This window comes from Mus caroli, unplaced genomic scaffold, assembly GCF_978045245.1.
Source record: "Mus caroli unplaced genomic scaffold, Mus_caroli_1 scaffold_9, whole genome shotgun sequence".
Taxonomy (NCBI): Eukaryota; Metazoa; Chordata; class Mammalia; order Rodentia; family Muridae; genus Mus; species Mus caroli.
The window spans coordinates 72,291,084-72,313,691 of NW_028227264.1; the positions used below are offsets into that span (position 1 = coordinate 72,291,084).

The 22,608-nt window shown below is 38.8% G+C and overlaps 1 protein-coding gene across 1 annotated transcript in view; it reads left to right on the plus strand.

The window, feature by feature from the left end:
- The window catches only part of Pcdh15 (protocadherin related 15), a 933,441-nt gene that overhangs the window by 337,468 nt on the left and 573,365 nt on the right, over positions 1–22,608 (plus strand). The window lies entirely within an intron of this gene.

The window sequence follows — 22,608 nt, forward strand, 5'->3', positions numbered from 1 at the left end:
CAATGTGCTGTACAAATATAAAAAAGGGTTGAAGATATTGAAATGAATGTGGTTTTAATTCCTATTTGTGAGCTTTATTTAGTTGAGCTAAAATTCTTTTTTGAGACTAAAAATAGACTGACTATTGTCCTTCAAAAGCATGCACTGAAAGCAAGTATAGATGAGAAAATAAAGACTTCTAACAAGATTAATAAAATTTAAAAACATGATTGAAGACACTGGTGGAAATGATAGTCTAATAAGTTTTAAAAGTGCTTAGTCCAGCCATATTTGAGAGAGAGGGAGAGAGGGAGAGAAGGAGAGAAGGAGGAAGGGAGGAAAGGAGGGAGGGAGGGAGGGAGGGAGGGAGGGAGGGAGAGAGAGAGAGGGGGGGGGGTAATTTAGAAAGCCAGAGAAATATAAGATGCCAAAGTAAAAATTGAGTTTTGGTAACTATACTTTCTTATATGAAGATAATTATTTTACTATACTTGCCCCTAAATTATTCTTCAACTCATTTTCCAATTGAATTAGCTTATTTCACTTTAATGTACTGCTTTCCTCTTCTGAGTCATAAATGTTCACTTAATTCCCCAATGCCCAAAGCATCCATATATTAAAAGCAGCTGATATGACACATTTAGTTTCTAGGTTAAAAAATCTCTTTTATTTAGTGATGATATGGCATCTATGTTGTGATTCCAGTTGGGTGAAATTTATTCCTGTTTCCTTCTCATGTACATTATGTCTCTTCGCTTTAGCATTCAGAGAAATTCGATAGTTACTAACTTTGTCACATTAAAAAAAAAAAAAACAAAAACACAATTTACTTGATGATGTAGATCAGTGATATAGAACCTCATGAAGGTCTAGATTTCATGCCCAAGATTACAAAACCAACTAAATAACAATGATTTTTTTGGACAGTAATATTGGTTTTTCCCCAAGCTAGACAGAAAACTCGAGAAGCATGGTAGAAACCTCTCTATAGAAATACTTTTGTGTCCTGAAGAGTTTTCAAAAATGTCACATCATGAAATGCTTGAAGGGAGCATGCTATATAGATCATGCGTCTAACACCTATGAGGCTAAGGCAAAAGGATAAAGAGTTAAAGTCTAGCCTGGGCTAAAGAGTGAAATGCTATAAAAAAACAACAACAACAAATAAACAACCAGACAATGTGTGACTATAACATGCTAATAATGAGCAACATCCTTGTCAAAAGAAACAAAGAAAAATGGTGATGAATTCCATGGGCTATTAAAGGTTTTTCTTTTTTATTATTGGATATTTTATGTATTTATGTAGTTGCATTTCAAATGTTACCCCCTCTCCCGGTTTCCCATCCAGAACACCCCTATCCCATCCGCCCTGCTTCTATGAGGGTGCTTCCCCTCCCACCCACCCACTCCCACCTCCCTGCTCTGGCATTCCCCTACACTGGGGTATCAAGCCTTCATAGGACCAAGGGCCTCCCCTCCCACTGATGCCAGATAATGTCATCCTCTGCTACATAAGCAGCTAGAGCCATGGATCCCTCCATGTGTGCTCTTTGGTTAGTGGTTTAGTCCCTGGGAGATCTGGGAGGTCTGGTTGGTTGATATTGTTGTTCTTCCTATGGGGTTGCAAACCCTTTTACACACAACTAACAAGTGCCTAGTTATCAGGATACATTTTCCAAAAGAGACGACTCAATGTAAAATTGAACAAATGTTTCACAGAAAGTAATGTTCATTAAATACACAAAATTGCCAAGCAGGAAGAAAAGTGTAAATGTAAAAGCATTAAATGGCATTTAGCCTTTTCAAATGACAAAAATTTCATGCTAGTTTTTATAAGAAGAAGATGCCTTCAAAGAGCCTTTACCTATGTAAATGATACCAGTAATTCTGGAAAATAATTTGCTGCTAAGCTAGCAAATTTAAATATGTGCACTAGCCACAACACATTTCTATCACTAGAATAATACATACATACATACATACATACATACATGCATACATATGCATACATACACATACATACATGTAAGCATACACATACATACATACATACATACATACATACATACATGCATACATGCATACATACATACATATGCATACACATTCACATGACATACATGCCAAAATGTGCATGGGGATTTTTTTTTCATACCATGGACTAATAGGACTCTGGCTATTTTTGACAATTATTTTTTATCAGCAATGGAATATAAAAATATGTGTTTTGTTGTACTTCTGTTGACAACTACCTCTATGATTATATTGGATCTTCTTTTTTTTATATACCTGGTATATTTGAAATTTTTAAAACAGGTAAAACAAAATAGTATAAACAGGAAAACATTGACAGAGGTGGTAAGGAAGCTTTTTGGCTATAAATAGCATTTTGTTTGAGAAGAGGAAACTAATGTTGCATTTTTCAATGTCCATCACTAAAGTCTTATTGGGTTACTTGGTACATGGTAGAATCTGTACAATGAAAGTAAGAAAAGTTGATTTCATGTCCAGAGATTACAGACTGGATGGGCGATACATCTTTGCCCCTGATCTGAGCATCAATTCCATCTATAGCTTTCTTGCGATGTTATGACTTCCTTCATCATGCAAGGCCTGCAGTTTCCTTGCTCAAGGGAACAAGACTTTATTGACTTCAATATTCTTTCTTCCCTGTTCTTGTCACTGCCATGTCTAGTTCAGAAATCTAGATTAGTGTGGGCCTAATTGTGTAACCATCAACTACCATGCTTGCTGAAGCAAGACCAGTGGTGTGTTCTGGAGACCTTCAGTGTGAGATGGTTACAGGCCACTATCTCCATGGCTCAGCCACATGTAAATCTAACTGCATTCCACTCTTACAGAGTAGATACTGTAGATTGCTTTATTATATACTAATTATAAGTTCCTAATACTTTTAGAATCTAATACTCACCTGATATATTTTCTTTCTTAAAGGTTTTTCTTCTCTCCCAAATGTTTGCTTCAATAAATGTAATGTGTACATAATTTAGTCACTCTAAACATGAGGACATAACTAGGATTTATACTAGCATGTGCTTTGTTTGATTGAGCTGAGGATCAAACCTAGGGACCTTATGCTTCCTGTGGAAGTGCTCTACCACTAACCAGTAATTGTCAAAGACTTTAATATTGGAAATTTTTATGCATGACAGGATCAGAATTTTTATAATGCTTCTGAAATGTCTTTATTCACTACTCTAGGTAATCATACCACTTTTTAAGATTTATCAAAGATATATTATGTTTACGGATGTGCTCTGCATGAACTTTATGTGTGCTACAAGTGTGCAGGTTCCCAAAGAGACCAAAGGTCATGAAATCCTTTGGAACTAGAGTTACAGACTGTTGCAAGCCACTGGTGTAGGTGCTGGAAACTGAACCCTGGTAATCAGCAAGGGCAGGAAGCACTCTTAACTGCTGAATCCTTTGTCCAACCATTCTCAAACATTTTTAAACAACACAAGCATACGTTTGTAATGACTGGTTCATTAGTTAAACTCTGTGTCATATTCCACATGGCATGTAACACATTATATGTGACAAGTAATACTGAAGATTCTGAAACTAAACATAGATATTACAGAGGAAAGAGCAAACAAGACAGAATAATATTTGATCACAATTCTGAAGTTTCTTCTGGAAGCCCCAGCGCTTTAAGAGCCAGCAGGATATCTTGTATATAGGTCCCCAGACACTACTTGTCTACCATAGCTGATCCCAAAGAATTATTCATTCACTACATTCTCTGTTCAACCTCACTTTGCATCACTTAATACCATTCTTCTTGAGAGACCACAGTGTCACCCCTCATGGCAAATGACTAATGTGTGGGGGCAGTAGTTTTAGGCTCCCAGGTCTTAACAATGTGAGAACAGGCCAACAATAAGAACAAATGTAGAGGGAAGGAAACACAGAAATGGTAAAGCCTGGTCAATCATTCTACCTCTCCTATATGCAGACTACTTTCAAATAATGATAATCCAATAAAGTCTTACAAATATTTAATTATTTACTAGTATAATTTAATAATAACACATACCTGTGTGATTGTTGCTGTACTGATATCTCTGAAGTAAAAAGATTTAGAACACAGGGCCTTGTCTTAAAATATTTGCTGTATAGATTTACACCTTTCTTTCTTCCTTTATTTTCTTTTTTTAAAATTTTTAATATTTTTATTACATATTTTCCTCAATTACATTTCCAATGCTATCCCAAAAGTCCCCCATAGCGCCCCCCACTTCCCTACCCACCCATTCCCATTCTTTTGGCCCTGGCATTCCCCTATATTGGGGCATATAAAGTTTGCAAGTCCAATGGTCCTCTCTTTCCATTGATGGCCGACTAGGCCATCTTTCGATACATATGCCACTAGAGACAAGAGCTCCGGGGTTCTGGTTAGTACATCATGTTGTTCCAACAATAGGGTTGCAGATCCCTTTAGCTCCTTGGTTACTTTCTCTAGCTTCTCCATTGGGAGCCCTGTGATACATCCAATAGCTGACTGTGAACATCCACTCCTGTGTTTGCTAGGCCCCAGCATCGTCTCACAAGAGACAGCTATATTTGGGTCCTTTCAGCAAAATCTTGCTAGTGTATGCAATGGTGTCAGCGTTTAGAAGCTGATTATGGGATGGATCCCTGGATACAGCAGTCTCTAAATGGTCCATCCTTTCATAACAGCTACGAACTTTGTCTCTGTAACTCCTTCCCTTGGTGTTTTGTTCCCAATTCTAAGAAGGTGCACAGTGTCCACACTTTGGTCTTCATTCTTCTTGAGTTTCATGCGTTTAGCAAATTGTATCTTATATCTTGGGTATCCTAAGTTTTGGGCTAATATCCACTTATCAGTGAATACATATTGTGTGAGTTCTTTTGTGATTGTGTTACTTCACTCAAGATGATGCCCTCCAGGTCCATCCATTTGGCTAGGAATTTCATAAATTCATTCTTTTTAATAGCTGAGTAGTACTCCATTGTGTAAATGTACCATAATTTCTGTATCCATTCCTCTGTTGAGGGACATCTGGGTTATTTCCAGCTTCTGGCTATTATAAATAGGGCTGCTATGAACATAGTGGAGCATGTGTCCTTTTTACCGGTTGGGACATCTTCTGGATATATGCCCAGGAGAGGTATTGCTGGATCCCCCGGTAGTACTATGTCCAATTTTCTGAGGAACTGCCAGACTGATTTCCAGAGTGGTTGTACAAGCTTGCAATCCCACCAACAATGGAGACGTGTTCCTCTTTCTCCACATCCTCGCCAGCATCTGCTGTCACCTGAATTTTTGATCTTAGCCATTCTGACTGGTGTGAGGTGGAATCTCAGGGTTGTTTTGATTTGCATTTCCCTGATGATTAAGGATGTTGAACATTTTTTCAGGTGCTTCTCTGCCATTCGGTATTCCTCAGGTGAGAATTCTTTGTTCAGTTCTGAGCCCCATTTTTTAATGGGGTTATTTGACTTTCTGGAGTCCACCTTCTTGAGTTCTTTATATATATTGGATATTAGTCCCTTATCTGATTTAGGATAGGTGAAGATCCTTTCCCAATCTGTTGGTGGTTTTTTTGTCTTATTGATGGTGTCTTTAGCCTTGCAGAAGCTTTGTAGTTTCATGAGGTCCCACTTGTCAATTCTCGATCTTACAGCACAAGCCATTACTGTTCTATTCAGGAATTTTTCCCCTGTGCCCATATCTTCAAGGCTTTTCCCCACTTTCTCCTCTATAAGTTTCAGTGTCTCTGGTTTTATGTGAAGTTCCTTGATCCACTTAGACTTGACCTTAGTACAAGGAGATAGGAATGGATCGATTCGCATTCTTCTACATGTTAACAACCAGTTGTGCCAGCACCATTTGTTGAAAATGCTGTCTTTCTTCCACTGGATGTTTTTAGCTCCCTTGTCGAAGATCAAGTGACCGTAGGTGTGTGGGTTCATTTCTGGGTCTTCAATTCTATTCCATTGGTCTATTTGTCTGTCACTATACCAGTACCATGCAGTTTTTTTATCACAATTGCTCTGTAGTAGAGCTTTAGGTCCGGCATGGTGATTCCACCAGAGGTTCTTTTATCCTTGAGAAGAGTTTTTGCTATCCTAGGTTTTTTGTTATTCCAGATGAATTTGCAGATTGCACTTTCTAATTCGTTGAAGAATTGATTTGGAATTTTGATGGGGATTGCATTGAATCTGTAGATTGCTTTTGGCAAGATAGCCATTTTTACAATGTTGATCCTGCCAATCCATGAGCATGGGAGATCTTTCCATCTTCTGAGATCTTCTAGAATTTCTTTCTTCAGAGACTTGAAGTTTTTATTATACGGATCTTTCACTTCCTTAGTTAGAGTCACGCCAAGATATTTTATATTATTTGTGACTATTGAGAAGGGTGTTGTTTCCCTAATTTCTTTCTCAGCCTGTTTATTCTTTGTGTAGAGAAAGGCCATTGATTTGTTTGAGTTAATTTTATATCCAGCTACTTCACCGAAGCTGTTTATCAGGCTTAGGAGTTCTCTGGTGGAATTTTTAGGGTCACTTATATATACTATCATATCATCTGCAAAGAGTGATATTTTGACTTCATCTTTTCCAATTTGTATCCCTTTGATCTCCTTTTGTTGTCGAATTGCTCTGGCTAGGACTTCAAGTACAATGTTGAATAGGTATGGAGAAAGTGGACAGCCTTGTCTAGTCCCTGATTTTAGAGGGATTGCTTCAAGCTTCTCACCATTTACTTTGATGTTGGCTACTGGTTTGCTGTAGATTGCTTTTATCATGTTTAGGTATGGGCCTTGAATTCCTGATCTTTCCAAGACTTTTATCATGAATGGGTGTTGGATTTTGTCAAATGCTTTTTCCGCATCTAATGCCATGTGGTTTTTGTCTTTGAGTTTGTTTATATACTGGATTACGTTGATGGATTTCCTTATATTGAACCATCCCTGCATGGCTGGGATGAAACCTACTTGGTCAGGATGGATGATTGTTTTGATGTGTACTTGGATTCGGTTAGCAAGAACTTTATTGAGGATTTTTGCATCAATATTCATAAGGGATATTGGTCTGAAGTTTTCTATCTTTGTTGGGTCTTTTTGTGGTTTAGGTATCAGAGTAATTGTGGATTCATAGAATGAGTTGGGTAGAGTACCTTCTGTTTCTATTTTGTGGAATAGTTTGTGAAGAACTGAGATTAGATCTTCTTTGAAGGTCTGATAGAACTCTGCACTAAACCCATCTGGTCCTGGGCTTTTTTTAGTTGGGAGACTATTAATGACTGCTTCTATTTCTTTGGGGGATATAGGGCTGTTTAGATCATTAACCTGATCTTGATTCAACTTTGGTACCTGGTATCTGTCTAGGAACTTCTCCATTTCATCCAGGTTCTCCAGTTTTGTTGAGTATAGCCTTTGGTAGAAGGATCTGATGGTGTTTTGGATGTCTTCAGGATCTGTTGTAATGTCTCCTTTTTCATTTCTGATTTTGTTAATTAGGATGCTTTCCCTGTGCCCTCTAGTGAGTCTGGCTAAGGGTTTATCTATCTTGTTGATTATCTCAAAGAACCAGCTCCTTGATTGGTTGATTCTTTGAATAGTTTTTCTTGTTTCCACTTGGTTGATTTCGCCCCTGAGTTTGATTATTTCCTGCCGTCTACTCCTCTTGGATGAATTTGCTTCCTTTTGTTCTAGTGCTTTTAGGTATGTTGTCAAGCTGCTAATGTGTGCTCTCTCTAGTTTCCTTTTGGAGGCACTCAGAGCTATGAGTTTTCCTCTTCGAAATGCTTTCATTGTGTCCCATAAGTTTGGGTATGTTGTGGCTTCATTTTCATTGAACTCTAAAAAGTCCTTAATTTCTTTCTTTATTCCTTCCTTGACCAAGGTATCATTGAGAAGAGTGTTGTTCATTTTCCACGTGAAGGTTGGCTTTCTATTATTTATTTTGTTATTGAAGATCAGCCTTAGTCCATGGTGATCTGATAGGATGCATGGGACAATTTCAATATTTTTGTATCTGTTGAGGCCTGTTTTGTGACCAATTATGTGGTCAATTTTGGAGAAGGTACCATGAGGTGCTGAGAAGAAGGTATATCCTTTTGTTTTAGGATAGAATGTTCTGTAGATATCTGCCAGATCCATTTGATTCATAATTTCTCTTAGTTTCACTGTGTCCCTGTTTAGTTTCTGTTTCCATGATCTGTCCATTGGTGAAAGTGGTGTGTTGAAGTCTCCCACTATTATTGTATTAGGTGCAATGTGTGCTTTGAGATTTACTAAAGTTTCTTTAATGAATGTGGCTGCCTTTGTATTTGGAGCATAGATATTCAGGATTGATAGTTCCTCTTGGAGGATTTTACCTTTGATGAGTATGAAGTGTCCCTCCCTGTCTTTTTTGATGACTTTGGGTTGGAAGTCAATCTTATCAGATATTAGAATGGCTACTCCAGCTTGTTTCTTCATACCATTTGCTTGGAAAATTGTTTTCCAGCCTTTCATTCTGAGGTAGTGTCTATCTTTTTCTCTGAGACGAGTTTCCTGTAAGCAGCAAAATGTTGGGTCTTGTTTGTGTAGCCAGTTTGTTAGTCTATGTCTTTTTATCGGGGAGTTGAGTCCATTGATATTAAGAGATATTAAGGAAAAGTAATTGTTGTTTCCTGTTACTTTTGTTGTTAAAGTTGGCATTCTGTTCTTGTGGCTGTCTTCTTTTAGGTTTGTTGAGGGATTACCTTCTTGTTGTTTCTAGGGCGTGGTTCCTGTCCTTGTATTGTTTTTTTTCTGTTATTATCCTTTGAAGGGCTGGATTTGTGGAGAGATAATTCGTGAATTTGGTTTTGTCGTGGAATACTTTGGTTTCTCCATCTATGTTAATGAGAGTTTTGCTGGATATAGTAGCCTGGGCTGGAATTTGTGTTCTTTTAGTGTCTGTATAACATCCGTCCAGGATCTTCTGGCTCTCATAGTCTCTGGTGAAAAATCTGGTTAATTCTGATAGGCTTGCCTTTATATGTTACTTGGCCTTTTTCTCTTACTGCTTTTAGTATTCTATCTTTATTTAGAGCATTTGTTGTTCTGATTATTATGTGTAGGGAGGTATTTCTTTTCTGGTCCAGTCTATTTGGAGTTCTGTAGGCTTCTTGTATGTTCATGGGCATCTCTTTCTTTAGATTTGGGAAGTTTTCTTCTATAATTTTGTTGAAGATGTTTGCTGGTCCTTTGAGTTGAAAATCTTCATTCTCATCCACTCCTATTATCCGTAGGATTGGTCTTCTCATTGTGTCCTCTATTTCTTGGATGTTTTGAGTTAGGATCTTTTTGCATTTTACATTTTCCTTGATTGTTGTGCCGATGTTCTCTATGGAATCTTCTGCACCTGAGATTCTCTCTTCCATCTCTTGTATTCTGTTGCTGATGCTGGTATCTATGGTTCCAGATTTCTTTCCTAGGGTTTCTATCTCCAGTGTTGCCTCATTTTGGGTTTTCTTTATTGTGTCTACTTCCCTTTTTAGGTCTAGTATGGTTTTGTTCATTTCCATCATCTGTTTGGATGTGTTTTCCTGTTTTTCATTAAGGACTTCTACCTGTTTGATTAGGTTATCCTGTTTTTCTTTAAGGATTTGTAACTCTTTAGCAGTGTTCTCCTGCAATTCTTTAAGGGATTTTTGTGCTTCCTCTTTACTGTCTTCTACCTGTTTACCAGCGTTCCTTTGTATTTCTTTAAGTGTGTTATTAAAGTCCTTCTTGAAGTCCTCTACCATCATCAGGAGATATGCTTTTAGATCCGTGTCTAGCTTTTCCGGTGTGTTGGGGTGCCCTGGACTGGGTGAAGTGGGAGTGCTGGGTTCTGATGATGGTGAGTGGTCTTGGTTTCTGTTAGTAAGATTATTACGTTTACCTTTCGCCATCTGGTAATCTCTGGAGTTAGTTGTTGTCGTTGTCACTGTTTAAAGATTGGAGCAGAAGCTGTGTTCCACTCACCAGCAGTCTCAAAATCCTGTGGCTGGGGTCGTGTGTAGCTGGCGGTACCCCGGTGCTGGTCCAGCCGGAAGAGGCCTGTGGTCCTACTCAGGCCGGTTTTCTGCTTCCCTAACTAATGCAGTCTCAGGTCCCGCTCGCAATTGGATTGGAGCAGAAGCTGTGTTCCACTCTCCAGAAGTCTTAAGATCCTGTGGCGGGTGTTGTGGGTAGCTGGCGAGTGTCAGCTGACCCTGCGCCCTAGCTATCCAGGTGCTTTTCTGACCGGAAGAGGCTTGTGGCCCTAAGTAGGCCGTATTTCTCTCTCCCCAACCAGAGCAGTCTCAGGTCCCGCGTGATTGGACTGGAGCAGAAGCTGTGTTCCACTCACCAGCAGTTTCAAAATCCTGTGGTGGGGGTCGTGGGTAGCTGGCGGGTGTCAGCCGACCCTGCACTCTAGCTCCCCTGGTGCTGATCCGGCAGGATGAGGCCTGTGGCCCTACTCAGGCCGGTTTCTGCTTCCCTAACTAATGCAGTCTCAGGTCCTGCGCGCAATTGGATTGGAGCAGAAGCTGTGTTCCACTCACCAGAAGTCTTAAGATCCTGTGGTGGGTGTTGTGGGTAGCTGGCGAGTGTCAGCCGACCCTGCACCCTAGCTTCCCAGGTGCTTTTCTGACCGGAAGAGGCTTGTGGCCCTATGTAGGCGGGATTTCTGCCTCCCCAACCAGAGCAGTCTCGGGTCCCGCGTGATTGGACTGGAGCAGAAGAACTCTTCCTTTATTTTGATTTTCTTCTTTCTTCTTAAAACTATTACATCTCTAACAAAAATCATCCAGTATTTTCTGTGCTGAAATCCTTGATAAGTTGAAATTATAGAAATATAATTTTATTTTTTTCCAATTTTTATTAGGTATTTTCTTCATTTATATTTCAAATGATATTCCAAAAGCCCCTTATACCTGCCCCCTCCACTCCCCTACCCACCCACTCCCACTTCTTGGCCCTGGCATTCCCCTGTACTGGGGCATATAAAGTTTGCAAGACCAAGGAGCCTCTCTTCCCAATGATGGCCAACTAGGCCATCTTCTGCTACATATGCAGCTAGAGACACAAGCTCTGGGGGAGTACTGGTTAGTTCATATTGTAGTTCCATCTATAGGGTTGCATACCCCTTCAGCTCCTTGGGTACTTTCTCTAGATCCTCCATTGGGGTCCTGTGTTCCATCCAATAGCTGCCAGTGAACATCTACTTCTGTGTTTGCCAGGCACTGGCATAGCCTCTCAAGAGATAGCTATATCAAGGTCCTTTCAGCAAAATCTTGCTGGCATGTGCAATAGCAACTGAGTTTGGTGGCTGATTATGGGATGGATCCCCAGGTGGGGGAGTCTCTGGATGGTCCATCCTTTCCCCTCAGCTCCAAACTTTGTCTCTGTAACTACTTTCCTGGATGTTTTGTTCCCAATTCTAAGAAGGGGTGAAGTGTCCACACTTTGGTCTTTGTTACCTGAAAAAAAAAATGTTCAACATCCTTAATCATCATTGAAATGCAAATCAAAACAACCCTGAGATTCCACCTCACACCAGTCAGAATGGCTAAGATCAAAAATTCAGGTGACAGCAGACGCTAGCAAGGTTGTGGGGAAAGAGGAACACTCCTTCATTGTTGGTGGGATTGCAAGATTGTACAACCACTCTGGAAATCAGTCTGGTGGTTCCTCAGAAAATTGGACATAGTACTACCAGAGGATCCAGCAATACCTCTCCTGGGCATATATCCAGATGTTCCAACTGGTAATAAAACACGTGCTCCACTATGTTCATAGCAGCCTTATTTATAATAGCCAGAAGCTGGAAAATAACCAGATGACCCTCAACAGAGGAATGGATACAGAAAATGTAGTACAATTACACAATGGTACTACAGCCAAGGTGCTCTAGTAGACAGAGACATTCCTCCATGCAAATATGCTTTTGAATTTTCTGTGCTTTGATAATGCTTACTAGCCATCTGAGAACTCAGATCAGAAACCTGCTCTCTTACCCTTCACCTTCATTGACATGTTCTTTACTTTTGTCAGTGTTTTATAATTTATTCTTAGCTTTTTCTAAGTGTCAAGATAGGGCAGGCATTTGAGTTCATGGACGTGATATTGAACTCCTGTCCTGGTACACTCTTTAGATTATGTCAACTGATATTTTCCAAAAGCTACCCGACTAATGGTAGAAACATAACCAAACTTTAATGGGTAAAGTAAATCAAGAGGATACCACATCTAGCAGCACAGGAATATGAAACAATTTGAAGAGGTTGAAATGATGTTGCTGATACTTCAGACATTCTGAGAAAGTCCACTTTTGGTCTTTATCAATGCCACCATCCTAGGATAGTGAGACATGAACAGGAAATGAAGAGATTTTCACTGATGTTTCTAAAGCCTTAGAAGAAGGTCTATTCTTGGTTTTTGTACTATGGCTGTCTTTTCTAATCATAGGGGAAGATTGACTCATAGTGTTGTGTTTTATAGAAAAGAAAAAGAAGGAAGGGGTTTGTTTGGTAGAGGCACGATATGGTCAGGGGGGGCGGTGGAAGGAGGTGCCTCTGTGGGTACATGCTGAGGCATCCCTTCCCCCTGAGGTACCAGCCAAAGGACATATATAGTATGGAATAGAGTTTATTTATGGAATGGGGAGGGGAGCTGAGGAGGTAGTAGAGACAGAGATGGGGGGTGAGAGAGAGAAAGAGGGAGGGGGAAATAGAGGCCAACAATGAACACGTGGAAAGAGAGGGGGAAGGGGAATGGGGAGAGAAAGGACAGAGGAGGAAGAGGGAAAGAGAGCAAGAGAAAAAGAGAATGAAGAGGGGGCAATCAGCCCCTTTTATAGTAAATAATGCACACCTGGCTATTGCTAGGGAACTATGGGATGGGGCCTAGATGAAATGCTAACCCATAGTTCTCTGAATGAAGACTGATATGAAGAAAGACCGTGAAGTTTAGAGACCAGGAGCAGCACAACTTTAAAAGTATTATTTGGTCTTACTCGGTGTGTAAAATGTTAGATTGGCAAATGTAATGAAAGGAAGCATAGCCTTACCCCACACGGTCCCACAAAAAAGCAGTAGATCTTCAAAGTCCTATTCATCTGTATGGTTCCTGTTTCAAAACGATCCTTGAGTGGATGGGCTTGTAGTAGGACACTGGAAAATATCATGGCTCTGTGCTACGGCCATTACCGTTTTTGTTATACTTGTGCATGTTTCGACCCAAGATTGGAAGAGAATAGATTATACCAGACCACTGATTGGAACTGACTTCCATTTTGCACTCTGAGATGGTGATGATGCAGGGAGAAACTATTCATTGAATGGCATAATGTCAGGCTTAAGCTGGTCATATACAAAGATATTACTAGCACTTTGCCTCTCTGGTGTCATATGGAGATAAGATAGATTTATTTAAGGATGGAAACGCCATGCTCAGATTTGTCAGCAGTTACTTTCTGGCCTGCTAACCCTGAGCAGGTTGTTACAAGGGACTGTATCCAGGGAAGCCCGGAGAAGATACGTTGAAATGAATAAGGAAACAGTGAATAGTCTGTGTTTATTGATGTTTTACCACTCTCCTGGTTTTTCTTTTTTTTTTTTTTTTTTTTTGGTTTTTCGAGACAGGGTTTCTCTGTATAGCTCTGGCTGTCCTGGAACTCACTTTGTCAACCAGGCTGGCCTCGAACTCAGAAATCCGCCTGCCTCTGCCTCCCGAGTGCTGGGATTAAAGGCGTGCGCCACCATGCCCGGCGCTCCTGGTTTTTCTTTTCTTTTTTTTTTTTTTTCAGTACACACCACAGTGTAATTTTATTTATAAATATTTCATGTGCAGATGTATAGTTTTTTTAAATTTTTAATATTTTTTATTACATATTTTCCTCAATTACATTTTCAATGATATCCCAAAAGTCCCCCATACCCTCCCCCCCAACTTCCCTACCCACCCATTCCCATTTTTTGGCCCTGGCATTCCCCTGTACTGGGGCATATAAAGTTTGCTTGTCCAATGGGCCTCTCTTTCCAGTTCTATTTCCATAATCTTCTGCCCAAATCCCTGTCTGATCCTGGCTTAATGTTCACCTTTTGATACTAGAACATCAAAGTTAATTGTCTATAGCATAAAGAATGAAGAAGCTCATGGCTGATCCAGATGCAGACAATGAGATACAATCATTGGCCCAAATGAAGCATTATATCACCCCCTCTAAGACTCAGGGAACATTACAGAAGAGAGGAGAGGTGAGAATATATAAGCTGGAAGGTTTAAGTGAAGGAATATAAACTTCCAGAGTCCAGAACCACTGCAACAGTTAATTCTGTTTCTATCTGCACTGAATCCTCACAAGACCAGCCCTACCATTATTGTCAAGGAAGTGGGAGGGGCTCACTGGGTCTTATTATTTAGGACTGACTTTTGACAGATTCCCTGAAACAAGAAACCAGTATGTTTCATTTTATACAAGTTGCTGAGCCAACTGACTGCAAAAGGTGCTTCTAAACCATTACCATACAGCTAATTGTATTGGATAGTTTCATATTGACTTCACACAAGCTAAAGTCATGTGAGGGGAAGGAACCTCATTTAAAAAAAAAAAAGAAGAAAAAAAAAGGCCTCCATTAGATCACACTGTGTACAATCATGTATGGCAATTTGTTTATTAGTGATTGATGTGGTAGATCCCAGCCCATTGTGGATGGTGCCATGCCTGGGCTGGAATTCCTGGGTTCTATAGGAAGGCAGACTGAGCAAGCCATGTGGAGTAAGCCAGTAAGCAGCACCCCTCCATGGTCTTTGCATCTGCTTCTGCCTCTAGGTTCCTGCCCTGCTTGAGGTCCTATCCTAACTTCTTTTGATGATAGAAGTTTAAGCCAAATAAGCCCATTCTGCCCCAAGTTGTTTCTTAGTCACCATGTTTATCACAGTCATAGAAACCCTAAGACACTGCACTGATAAATTCAGTGGGTCACAAAAACAAAATGAGTAGTTATAAATGTGAGAGAGATTTGTAGGGAGGTTGGTGTAGACAGGCATAATATGGAGGTGGGAGCCAAGAGAGGTCAATAAGAAGCATATGCATGTAAAACAAATTTTAATTAATAAATTGAACTAATTAAATAAATCAATAAAAAATTGATTAATCAATAAATAAATTGATTAATTAAATAAATCAATGGAAAAACATCGCTTACCTTCAGCTTACATGTATATAGTCAAGCTTCAAATGCTAGTCACATGAAACACTTTTCTTCTTCTCCCGTCAACAGTCTCCCTGCTTATGTAGGAATAAAAAATTTAGTAAATACGGTGTTAAACATCAACACATTCTTCCAAGGCCACAGAAATGAAAACAAATCCACCCTTTTCCATTTAAATAAAGGAAGATAATATGCCAACACGCTAACGGGTAAATCTGGCAGATTACCTGTTTGAAATATTTCACACCTGAAAAACAGTGTTATCAGTAATTAAAGGATTATCTTTTTTTCTTTTAGTCAACAGTTTGCTTTTTTTTTTTGAATAGAAGCTTAGGCGTGTACATAATGGGCTAGTGGTAAATAGTTCTCTTTACACAAGCAAAGTAGATCTAAACAAAGGCTGAGGACCTCCCTGCTTGGAGAATGTGAACTTAAATACCAGAGTCAGGAGCTTTGAGTCAATCTGTAGAACCATGGCTGAGCATTTTCTTAAAAATCTCATTAAGAATAATTAGAAAAGAAAATGACGAATTAGTTTTAGGAGCATCTTGGATCTAAACTGTGTAACTGCTTTTCATAATGTGTCTCCAAAACCTTGCTACTCTTGGACACTTAAGCATCTTTTTTTTTCTTTTCTCTTCTTTTCTTTTCTTTTCTTTTCTTTTCTTTTCTTTTTTTCTTTTCTTTTCTTTTCTTTTCTTTTTCTCTTATCTAAGAGGAATCAGTGGATTTTTTAAAATCATTTTTAGGAAATATTAAGTAGAGGAGAAATAATGTTGAGGGGAGAGTAGAGGATTTGGAGGGAAATGTTATTAGAAGTAGATCTCACGAAAGTGCATGCACACACATGCACACAGGCACATGTATTCACACACACACACACACACACACACACCCATGTGTGTCTGTACTTATATGTATATAAATATTTATGTGTGTGTGTATATATGTATATATATATATATATATATATATATATATATATATATACATACATACATATATTGGCAGATTTCTGAGTTCGAGGCCAGCCTGGTCTATAAAGTGAGATCCAGGACAGCCAGGGCTATACAGAGAAACCCTGTCTCGAAGAAAAAAAAAAAAAGGAAAAAAATATAACCACTTAATACATATATTGTTTCTTGTGTATACTGTTTCAGGGCCAACCATTGGGTACTAGATGATCAATTTGTCTCATCTTCCCTAGGGAAGTCTATTTCTCCACTCTCATGATTCCTTAGTTGCTTGGATTTCTTTGTGTAGGATTGAGGTAGCAATGTCCCTTGTCTTCTGGCTCTGAACATTTTTCTACCCCATCTTTCCCAATATTCTCCAAGCATTGAGTCAGTTGGTAGATGTATCTATCCATTTGCACTGTTTTCCACAACTATGAATTCTGATTGTCTAAAACAAAAGAATGAAGACAATTTATTTAACTGACTGAATAAACTTAACAATGTAATTCATCTTTAGGGGACACTTTAGGTTAAAAGTAAGATCTGAAAAGCTTTAGTATGGATCCCCATCTACTTGATATTAGATTATTAAACAACAGATATCAGATGTCAAAGCAAAATATAATTTACTAGGGATCAATTTTGATTTGAAATAACTGAACTAGAGATTGGATGAGGAAGTTTTATATTTATTTCCCTCTGAGATTAAAAAGTGACTAATTCAACAACTGTGTTAAATAATGATAGTAAGTTAAAAACTTTGGTGGCTCTGAAATGATTCATATAGTTATATGATGCTGATAAGGACCTGACTTGTGTATGCATTATAAAGAGGCAGGAGCTGTGATCAAGACTGGACTTCTTGGCTTGTCTTGAGTTAGAAGTGTATGACATCATCCGGATTTCCCATAGTCTTAGCATCTGCAGCCTTTATGCACCATTTCTCTAAAGTACACTTTAACAAAATTGTTATACATATTTAAACACATCCTTATTGCTCCTGGAAACCTTACTCTGTAACATTTCTTAAGTCTAGACAACTAGATAATTGTGGTATTTGTATCGGGGTCCAGCTGTTGTTCCAAATCCAACACTTCTTCCCACTCAGAATGTCCAGAAGTCTGAAACATGTTGGGTATTCAGGATCCCAGTCTGGCTGGAAAGAGTGTTGGTGAAAAGAAAGATCAAAGATCAAAGATCTTAGCGTTATACTTCTTTTAGACAAAGACCATCTCTGATGGTCTCCAATGAAATGGCTCTCTTAAACAACCTTGCCTTGTGCACCTGTGTTTACTGGAGTGGGCCTGTACACTTACACTTTATTCAAAATGAACCATGGGTGTATTTGAACCTTGGAGAGTGGAAAGAAGTTCTTCTTAGGGTAAGGTTTCATTGGCTAGAGGTGAAAGCATTTGGAATGCCTTGTTTGATTGGAGAGACATTCCAAGAATCCCAGGTACTTGTTGGGCATGTTCTTATGGAAGAAGAGAAAGAGGAAGTTGAACTTGTGGGTTTGCCAAGGACTACTCAACCTTTCCCATGTATTCGGTATGGGAGGTCAGGCTCCCCAGACAAGGTCAGAGAAGGGGAAGCCCCGCTGGTAAAGGGAGTCCATCATTTTGCACAGAGCTCAGAGGAGCTATCCAATCATGGTTGACTCCTACCGTAATTAGCATGATTTCCCCACAGATAGTGTGTGAAGCTCCTGTGGAAATTATGAATAATTGGTAGCAAGTAAGCATTTTCTCACCTTTTTACTGAAATGGAAACATGCCCTCTGGTTATGAAGTTAGCAACTATCCTGTCTTTATACAACTAATGAGTCTCGCATCCTTTCCCAGTTTCTTGTACTTAAGGATGTTTTAAAGAATAAAAAGTAAAAGGGAAAAGTTAATATGTAATATGGTCGCATCCATAAGGTACACCATAAGGAATATATAAAAGGTTTAGGATTTTACTAGGATTTCTGTCACTGGGATTCTGATCATCTCAAATGATCTGTATTGTTGCAAGATGCAGGCAAGGAATCTACAAGAGAAATCAGGGAATCTCACCTCGTTAGGGGCTAGAGAATCTCCCTGGCAAAGTTAGGCACATGCTGACATCTGTAGAAGTTGTAAATGAAGGACAGATTGGTCACAAAGAGTAAAAATGGGAAATTGTGAAACATCAACAGGGCTTGTGGGTACCTCTGGATGAAAGGGAAATTACTAAGGGGGAGTGCTGGAAGAAGACTGGATTCTACCTTCTGTTAGCACATCCACAAAATGAGTTTGAGAGATCAGAGAAGGTTGTATGTTACAGCATCTGGTAGGCCATTCAACATTTTCTGTTTTTTTCCCTCTAAAATAGTATTATATATTGAGTTCTAGGCCATAAAAATGTTTAGTTTTAACTCATATAAAATGATTGATTATTTCTACAATGTTTTACCAATTCTTTGAGGATTTCATATAATATATTTTGAACATATTCATCCCACCTCCCATAGGCATAGGCAAATTTACTTGGGGGAGGTGCGTATTGGCACGCAAATATGGCTGCTTACTTCCCTGTGTGATTGAGAGAGGCCAGGCTTGAACTGGGACTAAGTTACAATTGCTTTTTGATTTTGGAGTTCTGCTTTGAAATGACAAGTGCAGACATTGTCTGTTCAGTGGAACTCCCAGGAAACTGGTGGGTAAAACAATGTGCCAGTTATTGACACTCAGGTGAGACAGACAGGTGTCATGTCCATATAGGACCAAAGTGAATAGCTCTGAATTTTATTGCCACTACATTGCTTGTGATTAAAGGAAAATATTAGAATTAGGTGGTCTTCCCTGTCTCTCTACTCTTCAAGGTGATTATTTCAGTTAGCAGCTGAGTCTGAGTGTTCCTTGGGCAGCAGTCCAACTACAACACCCTGGAGTTCAATTCTCAGTCATGACACTGCATGTCACTCTAGGACTTCCTTCTAATCCTCAATCTAACCAGTGACCTAAGATCATTGAGAGACACATGGTGTACAGGTAGTATAATGGCACATCTGTAGAATACACTACCTTGATATTCAGGTATTGGTATTCATATCTCACACTTCATAATAATACATTAGTTGTTGGAAATATGTAAGTCTCTAAGAGGTTGATATTTTTCAGCGTGAAAGGCCATTATGTGATTTAACTAGGACAGTGAAGACTAAATTAAACAGATAGAAATAGCCCATTTCCCAGGCCTACACATCAGCAGAAAACTTACCCTTCTTAAAGCAGATGGCTTCTTAACAGGCCATAGAGAAAGGACAGGGAAATTCCAAATTGCTTCTCAATGTTCCCTCTGACTTCAATGATGATATCTTGTACTCAATAAATCCTTGCCTGGTCCATCCAAAATTATTTTCTCCTTAAGACAATTCTAAATAAACATATTAAAATGTTTTCCTGCATTTCAGAGCTAATTATACTTTCATGAATGCACCATTTCAAAACAAACACTTGAGCTGCTTTGAATAATGTTATTAATAGATTATTTGTCTGACAAGCTTCCCTTCATTAGTGTTCTGTATTTAAAAATAATAAAATGAAAATAGGCTTAGGCCAATCCTGAAGTACTGGTTGGATGTACTGGTTCATTGGTGGAAAATGGGAACCCCTTAGAGAATCTAACTGTAAGGAAATTAAGTTAAACATTTACTTTGTGACTTTTCCTACTAGCGAAGGAACAGTAAGTCCAGACAACTCTGTTGGAAGCATAGTAGACAAGATATTGCAGATAGGTAGACCACTGTTCACAGAAACCAATAGTATTTTCTCAGAAGCAGTTCTTGTTGAGCACAGACTTAGTCTGAAGGCAGCTCTGAGAGATGTGGGTTAATTGATACTTTCCCAAATAAGGAATGAATTCAATGGAATGCATGTTGGAAGATTCCTAAAAAAGGTTATGCTCCTTCAAACTCCTAAAAAAAAAAAAAAAAAAAAAGAAGGAAACATAAAGTTGGCCATAAACTCCCAGAAGATTAAAGCATTAAACAGATATGTTCCATATGTATAGGAAATAATCAATGAACCAGGAACTATGTGCCAATCAGGATTGGATATGAGAATCAATCAATCAATCAATCAATCTCTCTCCTTTTTTTGTTTTTGTTTTTGTCTTTTGCTTTAGCTGTGTAAGATCTATCCTTTCTTTAAAAATTGTTATTACTTGTTTGTGTTTATGTGTGGCCATATTCCATGCACATCATCACGTGATACTGATGTCATAAGACAACTTGTGGGAGTCAGCACTCCCTTCCACCAAGTATGTCACAGGTATGGATCACGGCTGAGTCATCTTGCTGGTAGTTAGGTCTACCCTCTGTAATAACCCACTGGTGAGAGAATAGGATTTACATGGTAACCTCTTCCTCTGTCCTCCTCCATTCTACCTACTCATAAACCTACTAGTTAAATATCTTTTCATCTGCCAGTATTCATCCTGAAATGGGACAGTTTTATCTAATAACTGTACCTGTGATGGTTTTTGAACTTTGTTATACAAATATGGTGGGAACAGTACAAAAGAATACATGCTGTATCCCATGCAGCTGAAGAGAAAAGTGCAGTTTTGAATCCTCTTCTTCAAGGACCAACCAGGATTCCTTTCCCTCTGCTTCTTAGGCATCTCCACCTTCTCATTGTCCCTTTATCCATTCCTGCAAATTAATTGTCACAGTGTTAGTTCAGTTATTTCTGTCATTATTAATTTTGTTTTAAATATTTGACTCCTCAAACACAACATTGAGCTCTACCTGTCTACATGTATGTCATTGTTCCTCTGGTCTCAACTGTTTCTACCTAATACCTTTGTTCCCATGAAATACATAAAAAATAAACAAAAACTCAGTATGAGGAAATTATAAATATTTTTCTTTTAAACATAATTTATGATTCACATATGAAATTGGCCAGCCCATCTGCTTGGCTTTCCATTCAGTGTTTTGTTTTTGGTTTTGGTTTTGGTTTTCAAGACAGGGTTTCTCTGTGTAGCCCTGGCTGTCCTGGAACTCACTTTGTAGACCAGGCTAGCCTCGAACTCAGAAATCCATCTGCTTCTGCCTCCCAAGTACTGGGCTTAAAGGCATGTGCCACCACTGCCCGGCCCCTTCAGTTTTCATTAAAGACAACATCAATGGTAACAGTATGAGGCAAGGAAAGGACCACATGGCCCCATGGGAAGATGAGGGGCGGGGTCAAAGCTAGGTTCATCATTTCAGACCACATCTGTCTTGTGGGGACCAGTCAGTGTTCTAGGAGACCTACATTAATTCTTTCTGAGTTTTTGTTCCCAATATCCGAGTACTATAACTCCAAAATATACCACTCCTGTCATTGCAGTACAAAGACTAACCTGGGACTGGAGAGATGGCTCCACCATTAAAGGCCAGGATCACAATCAGAAATACAATAGATCAAACTACTAACATGGGAACACTTAGGGACCCATTTAAGTCAGATTCAAGCATAGCTGGGTCAGAGGAGGGGAAATTCAGATGGTTACTAAGGGTTTGTCTTTACTTCAAAGGAAAGGCATAACATGTTTTAGCAAAAGAAATGTTCACATTTTATCCTTATTCCTTTACACAGGAATGGGGCGTCTGAGAGACTGATGATAAACTCTCTGTAAGAGCAGAGGGGGTAGACAGAGAGTCAAGCTATTGGGAGATGCAGGAAGGCAAGAAGGGAGTATAGAGTTCCCATAGATATGAGCTGTGAAGAGAGGCTCTTGAACATTGACAAAGATGCAGACCTGCCAGCATTTTCCCTTCAAAAGAGAGTACACCTCTCAGAGCTGTGCTTCCAAAGACACACACACACACACACACACACACACACACAAACACACTACATAGATAGATAGATAGATAGATAGATACATACATACATACATATATATGTTTATAAAATTTCCAGTATGCATATGTGTCATAAACATACATAGAGACACGTAAGAGGCTCTGTAGAGCTCAGAAAAACGCCCCTGACTCTGAAATGGATGTGTGGCAATTTGTAAGCTTAGCCTACACTTTTAATTTGTGAAAGTTATAATGCTATTTTTAGAGCCATAATTGAATAATCCTCAATAAGGCGAGATGAGTGTTTAAAATATGAATTCATTATCACTTCTAATTAAAAGATATTATCCTGAAGATTTCATTGTAGGATAAATACTTTTTATAAGCCATATATATTTTTAAAATATTGTATAAATGTACTTTATGTTATTGTCACATTAACCTAAAATACTACTAAATAGTTCTATGCTAATGGTATATGTATATGTTATCTCTCTTGGTGTTAATATTATATTCAAATTATAAAATCTGATGTATCTCCTTTTCACAGATCATTAGGTAATTCATGTATTACTGTATAATGACTTTTATGTATATGTGAAACTCTTGCTAAAGATACACATGTATCCTTTCTTCCTTTCTTTCTTCTG